Here is a 5,519-nt window from a genome sequence, read left to right as displayed (position 1 = left end):
TGATGTGCGACGCCTCTGACTATGCTGTCGGGGCAGTTTTAGGGCAACGACGAGGGAAGGATCCCTGCGTCGTGTACTACGCGAGCAAGACATTAAACGAGGCACAGATGAACTACACCACTATCGAGAAGGAATTGCTCGCAGTGGTGTTTGCCTTAGACAAGTTCCGGTCCTACTTGGTGGGTTCGCAGATTGTGGTGTATACCGATCATGCGGCCTTGAAGTATCTGATGACCAAGCAGGATGCGAAGGCTCGCTTTATCCGGTGGATTCTTTTGCTGCAAGAATTCCACCTCGTGATTAAGGATAAGAAAGGGGTTGAGAATGTAGTGGCCGACCACCTGTCTCGTCTGGAGTTTGAGGACCCCACCTCTCATCTCGCCATTGTGGATTCTTTCCCTGACGAGCAGTTGTTCGCTGCTAATGTGTGCCCATGGTTTGCAGATATCGCCAAATATTTCGTAACTGGGCAAATTCCACCCCATTGGTCCACAGCTGAGAAGCAGCGATTTTTGAGAGAGGTCCGGCAATATATTTATGATGATCCATATGTGTTCAAGTATTGTGCGGACCAGATAGTGCGCCGGTGTGTCCCCGAAACTGATCAAAGGGGAATTTTAGAGTTTTGTCACACCGAGGCGTGCAGAGGTCATTTCTCCGCAAAGAAGATCGCCGCCAAGGTCAGTGAGTGTGGTTTCTTTTGGCCGAGTCTTTTTAAGGATGTGTACGTCTTTTGTAAGTCGTGTGACCGATGTCAGAAATTAGGCAAGGTTGGCCCGCGGAATATGATGCCCCTACAGAACATTTTTGTGATAGAGGTCTTCGATTGTTGGGGTATTGATTTCATGGGCCCGTTTCCGGTGTCATACGGTTATGAGTACATCCTCTTGGCGGTGGATTATGTTTCCAAGCGGGTTGAGGCAGTCCCCACTAAGACCAGTGATTCCAAGGTCGTACTAGAGTTCTTACGAACTAACATTTTGTCAAGGTTTGGCATGCCACGTGCCATTATCTCTGATCAGGGTACGCACTTTTGCAATAGGTCTTTTGGGGCATTAATGAGCAAGTATGGCATCTCTCACAAGGTGTCTACTGCCTATCACCCTCAAACCAACGGTCAGGCTGAGCTAGCAAATCGCGAGATTAAGGGGATTCTAGAGAAGACCGTGAACCCGAATAGGAAGGATTGGTCACTTCGGTTGACTGATGCCTTGTGGGCCTACCGCACTGCTTACAAGACCGTGTTAGGTGCTTCACCCTACCGGCTTGTTTATGGTAAGGCCTGCCACTTGCCCGTTGAGATGGAGCATAAGGCCTATTGGGCAATTAAGACGCTAAATGCGCGTTTACCAGAGGCGGGTGCCCATAGGAAGCTCCAGTTGTGTGAGCTTGAGGAAATTAGGAATGACGCATATGAGAGTGCGAGTATTTATAAGGCTAAGGTTAAAGCGTATCATGATAGAAATATTCAACGCAAAACCTTTAGTGTTGGTCAGAAAGTGTTACTGTATAACTCGCGCCTTCATTTGTTTCCTGGTAAGTTGAGGTCCCGTTGGGATGGTCCCTACATTGTGCATAAGGTTTACCCGAATGGTTCTGTAGATATTTGTGACCCGAAAAATAATAATATTTCCAAGGTTAATGGGCAACGTCTAAAACCATTTTTGGAATATGTGGAAATAGGTGAACCTGATGAGGTTTTGGTCGATCCTGTTTATTTGGATGACCCTGTTGTGTAGCCGTTGTGGCTATGTTCTGACGGGTAGCTTTTGCGTACCACTCTCTTCATTGAGAAGTGGACCCGGCCCCTAGTAATAGGGGTACCCATCATTGACTTGGGTTTTATAGCTTCGCACGCCGCTATCAAAATAAGGATCGTGTGCCCAGCTCCGGTTAGTAAGGGCAATTTTGTGTTGGTAACATTGGATTTTAGTAAGTTCTGGTGTTTTTGGCACAATCTATGTATATTTGTCTTTTATTTCTTAGTTCTTTAGTTCTTGTCGCTTGTTTAGTTGTTTTTGTTTATCTCATTTATAAAAAAAAAAAGAAAAAAAAAACTAGAAAATTGAAAAAAAAAACAAAAAAAAATAAAAATAGCATCATGGTCTTGTATAGCCACCCGTTTCTTGCCCGCCGGCGAGGGATGGGGAGAAAAGTATGACACGTTGATCGCGTGACGATTTGGTGGAGTATTTTATTTTTCTTTTTGTCTTGGGAGCCCGGATACCACGAACCGGGCGGTACTAATGTCTTTTGCAGGGTATGGTGACTGGCCCTGAGGTCGGGTGACAGGAAATTCCTCGAACATCGGCCGAGGTCATGGTGGTTGGCTGCCACCCGTAGGTCGATTTCTTCTCCCTTGTGCTTTCTTTTGATGTGTCTCCATGCTCTGGGGACATAGCATGTTTCTAGTTGGGGGGAGAGTGTACTTTGTACATGTTTTTGTGCGTTGCTAGGGTGGTAATTTTTAATTTTTATTTTTCGAGAATACAGTTGTTATGCTTGATTGTATTGTTAGGCAAGCATGTTAGAATTAGCCGAATTATTATGCCTGTTTAATTTAAATTCATGCATATATTTGGTGCCTTTTGTGAACATGTTTGTGCCATAAATAATGTTGAGTATGTGTCCCCACGTAGTTAATAATACATTCTGATAAACATTCTCATATTCTTTGATTTCTTTTTCTCGCATTTGTGAAAAATAGTAGGCTTTTGTTTCATAATTGAGTAGTAAGATGTTTTGCATGCATTTGTGAGAGTTGGTAACGTGCATAGGGGATGAGACAAGGCATTTTTGCATGATTAGACCATAAATGAGTCCCATTGACCAATCTTAAACCAGTTTGAGTCAGTTCCTGAGTCTAGCCTAGGAAACCGGTGTGTGGGTTGGATTGTAGTTGGGGGGTCTAGCTTTGTGCATCATGGGTGTCTTGTTGCATTGGATTTGGAGCATCGTTGTCGTCAAAAGTGAATGTGAAGAAGTCTTGATGAGTGTCATGTTTTGGAACCAAACCCAACCTTCAAGGCATAAAGCTAAGTCCAAAAAAAAAAAAAAAAAAAGAAAAAAAAAGTAAAGAAAAAGAAAAGAAAAAAAAGAAGGAAAAAGAAAAAAAAATGTAAAATAGATAATGAGTTGAGGCAAGTTGGTTGGGTCCAACACATGCTGGCACATCAAAACAGGTGGTTGCATGGTCGTATTACAAGACAGTCTTCGACCTACTATCAGAATCCCGAGTTTCTAGAGTTGGAGGTTAGTGACGACTTTGCTAAGAGCGGTTCAGATTGATTTCGGACTTCTGTGATGCATGGAGCTAGAGTGGTGGTGTTATCGTTACTTTATGTGTCATTTCAAGTCTTTAATGTCGGTGATTTTTTTTTTATTTTTTATTTTTGTTATTTTTTGTGGGTCTATAAGAATTATGGTGGATGTTGTTTTTTATTTCATGTTAGACATGGTTTGGTTTGCACCAGTGGTGCATGGTTGGTAGCTAAGGGTAAGGCGGCGGCCAGTCTGGGTAGATGACCTTGCGCTATTATAGGCCGCCGCCTAATTTTGTAGTTTCCCTTTCAATTGAAACCGCGGTCATTATAAGCCTAATTAAGTCCATAGTGGATCTTGTGCACGTTGTTAAACTCTCGTTCATGCATGTTTTATATTAATGTTGCTCATTTTGTGGAATCGTGATTGTTATATCGTGCTTTTATTCTTTGTGAGCGTTGTCTTTGATTGGCGCGTTGAGGCCTTTGTTTCGGTCTCACGTAATTCGCCAAACGCTTTTTCATGGGATGTTTGAGTGTTTCTAGTGAGCGAGTGTAGTATCATTACCTTCGTGGGGCATTTATCTCTGCATGAGTTCCGGCACTAATTTTGTTCACCTTTTTGCCAAGGCATGCACGTGTTTGAGTTGCAGGTGAGCGAGAAGGCGGAAAATCTCTTGCTCGCCTAATTATTATACAGCTTGCATAACCTCTGTATCCTCGTTTGTGTCTTGTTAGTATTTCTTTTGTTATCTTTCCGTTCGTTCGTTACTAGGGACTAGCAATGCTTAAGTTGGGGGGTGTGATAGGCGCGTGATATCATAGATATGAGCGCCTAAGTAGGGTGAATTAGCGCGTTAGAGGCGTGTTTTATCTCATGTTCCACTTGATGCCGTATTTTGTCTTGTTGTTGGGTTTTTGTTAAGTTTTGCAGGAATAAGGTGGATTTTACGCCAAGATTGGATTGCGAGACCTTGAAGCTGGTAGTTGGAGAGTTTGATAAAAAAAAAAAGCACAAAGTTAAGAATAATAAATGGTGTTTGAAGCAGACCGTTGGAAGATCATCCGGTGTCAAGAGTTTACTAATTAGTCCACATGTTGCAATTCCATTGACTGGGCCAATGTTAATTAGTTGGTTTGACTACATGGTGGGCCAAGAAAGGAAAAATAGAAGTCGGCTGGAAGTAAAAAAAAAAAGAAAAAAGAAAATAGGGTTTTCTTTATGTGAGCAATCAGCAACATATTAAAAGGATATATTTCCCACGGCTCACGAGGGTTAGGAATTTTTTTTTTAATGGCTACAGAAGGCTATAAAAAGGAGGGGAGCTGCGCACATCGGGGAGTCCTTCTGAATTTTATTTTCGGAGCTTTTTGGACGAGTCTTTTGCGGACGGAAAAAAAAAGAAGAGTATTACCGAGATCTTTTTCTGGGACTCGCGCACGATTCCCACGGATGAAACAGAAAAAAAGAAGCTGCCATCAGTAGGTTAACTTCGAATTTTATTATTTAGTTTCAGATTGATTATCTTCGAAGTTTGGTTTTTCCCTTTTAAGTTATTGGAAATTTTGTTCAATTATTTGCAGGCCGGTAACTCGTATTAATTTTCATTCTTTAATAAAGTTGTTTTTTGATACTTGTTTAATTCGTATCTTTTGTTTATTTCATATTTAGAAGCATGATTCAAATTAGGGTTTCCTTCGTTTCTTGCGCAATAATGAGTGAGTAGTTTTTTTGAGGTTTGGTCGCTGGGTAAAGGCGCGCCGCGACCTAATTAGGATTCGTCTCGCAATTTTCTACACATTAATTCAATTAAATAAATTTAGTTGGTGAAAACTACGTTCGTTGGACGATCCGAGGCATTGCCAGGGCTCATGTGAGCGGGAACGGGGGACCAAAACCTGTTTGCCGCTGTGTACGGGACCGGCAACCTTAGGATTCGCATTCTTCGGGGTTTCCAATTCTCCCTAAATTTAATCTTTTTTTTTAGAACTATGAAAAGCGAGAGGATTCTGATTGGGTAGCAAGCGCCGGATTCCCTACGACCGCGCCTCTCTTTTTAATCGTTTGAGCAAGTTATCTGTTAGTATTAGTTAATTAATCAACGAAAAGACAAAGGGTGGCTACCTAAGAGCTAATTTAAATTCTACAACCCGAGATTCCACGGCACACACTTCATCGTCCTTAGTGGATTCGACTCCGGTTTTACCGGGTATTGTGCTACATCGGTCTCAGCCCTACGCTTGGGGCAACCCATTATT

This window comes from Rhododendron vialii, chromosome 2a, assembly GCF_030253575.1.
Source record: "Rhododendron vialii isolate Sample 1 chromosome 2a, ASM3025357v1".
NCBI classification, from domain to species: domain Eukaryota; kingdom Viridiplantae; phylum Streptophyta; class Magnoliopsida; order Ericales; family Ericaceae; genus Rhododendron; species Rhododendron vialii.
The sequence above is the reverse complement of the archived record's forward strand: the minus strand, read 5'-3'. Positions refer to the sequence as shown.